General features: G+C 61.4%; 1 pseudogene; it reads right to left on the reverse strand.

Moving 5' to 3' along the window:
* Positions 1-349: 349 nt before the first annotated feature.
* Positions 350-1,736, reverse strand: LOC134433844 (serine/threonine-protein kinase pim-1-like; annotated as a pseudogene).
* Positions 1,737-1,941: the final 205 nt, after the last annotated feature.

The raw sequence follows: 1,941 nt of genomic DNA on the forward strand, positions 1-1,941 counted from the left end.
TGCACAGTTCTGGAACACAGTGACTTCTCCAATCTATACAACTGATGAGAAACCACATAACGGCATGTGATTGTCTAAAGTTCAAATTCCTGCCAGAGCAGATGAATGGCAAAAGCATCACCCACCTTCTCTCAGCCCAGGCCAGAGCCGACATCCTGGGGTAGCCAGCCAGCTTCCTGAGGGGGTGTTCCCCCCTCAGGAAGGGGTCGTGCTCCAGAAGAACATGCCAGCTGTGCCCCGGCTTGCAGGGACATCACGATGCCATTGAGCTGTGGTGCCGTGGCATCTTCACTGCACTGCCACCACTTCTCCAATGGGACGGGCACCATGGAGCCGCTCCATCCACAGCTCATGGGGACCAGCGGAAGCATCTCCTTGGCTGCGCTCCCTCCTCCATGCCGCAGTCGCATGGAAACGCTCCAGGGTTTTCTTCCAGCGCCACAAGACACGTGCTGGTGCTACTTGCTGGCTCCTGGATCCTACTGTGCACAGGAATGCATCTCTGCTGTCTCCTGGGCCAGGCTGGGCTCCTGCAGCCAAGAATGCTCAAAAAGGTCCTCCAGTGATGGCCTGTCTGTGGGCTCCATTCATAAACACCACCTGATGAAGTGCTGGCACTCTGCGGAGAGAAACCAGAAACCGCCGCTCAGCGGGACAAGGCTCCTTTCCACAATGCCCAGGCCACCAGGAGTGCTCAGAGCTACAGCCAAAATCTTCCTATCAATCCTCTCTTGTGGAGGACACCAGCACAGAGGCACAGGTGCCACCTCCTCCAGCTGAGCCCAGGAGATCTACCTCCTCACCAGCTGCAAGAGCAGGATGCTTATGTGCCAGCTGCCCCTCCCAATCCCGTTCTTCCCCTCATGCCTTGAAGGCACATCCCCACCTTGAGACACCCGGGGCAGGAAGAAGAGCTGGCCCCAGACAATGTCCTCGTTGGTGTGGAAAGGAAGGTGCCTGCAGACCAGCTCATAGAGCAGGATGCCCAGGGACCAGATGGTGGCTGGCTGGCCATGGTAGCAGCCAAAGAGGATCCACTCTGGTGGGCTGTACTCCGGTGTTCCTATGGGACACGGGCATAGCTCATCAGGCCCATGCTGCTCCCTCCCTCCCAGCCAGCTCCTGTTCCACAACAGCCAGCCCTTGCCCTGCCAAAAAGCAACTTGGCTGCAGCTGGCTGAAGAAGGATTCTCCCTCCTTCCCTCCCTCCTTTCTTCACTCCCTCTTCCCCCTCTGCCAGCCAAGGGGGAAACTTTGCTGCCCTGCTGGGCCCCGGCTTTGGGCTTACCTGACATCCTGGTGTAGAACGTGCCCTGGAGGATTGTGCCTCACCCGAAGTCGATGAGCTTTGCCTTGCCCGTGGCCAGGTCAACGAGGACGTTCTCGGCCTTGATGTGGCGGTGCAGGACACCCCGGCTGCTGCAGTGCCGCACGGCCTCCAGCACCTGGCGGAGCAGCCCCCGTGCCACGGGCTCTGTCAGGAACTGCCACTCAAGCAGGAAGTACCAGAGGTCCTGACAGCGCTGCGGACGCTCCATGAGCAGTGTGAAGCCCTCGGGAACCTCGAACCAGTCCAGGAGCTGCATGACGCCGCGGAAGCCAGGTCACGACACCTTCCACAGCAGCACCAGCACCAGGGCGCCCTTGTGCTGCAGAGGGACCGCAATGCCATCAGTGGGGCTGATGCTGCGCCACGCCTCAGGCAGCCCCTGCCCGGCCCCGCCGCAGCTCACCATGGCCCGGCCTGGGGCACTGCTCAGCCCCTGCTCACTCCACGCTCGCTGCCCTCGCAGCGTTCTGGCTGCCGCCCTGCCGGGCCTCACCTCAGCCCCTCCCGGCACGCCCCACCGGCTCCTCTCGCTGGCTCTGCTCACTTACCAGCCGTGCCCACTCCAAGATGCCCTCCCAGGACACTCACTTGGTGGCCACCTGCGAGCCAAG

Source organism: Melospiza melodia, unplaced genomic scaffold (genome assembly GCF_035770615.1).
Source record: "Melospiza melodia melodia isolate bMelMel2 unplaced genomic scaffold, bMelMel2.pri scaffold_28, whole genome shotgun sequence".
In the NCBI taxonomy this organism is placed as follows: domain Eukaryota; kingdom Metazoa; phylum Chordata; class Aves; order Passeriformes; family Passerellidae; genus Melospiza; species Melospiza melodia.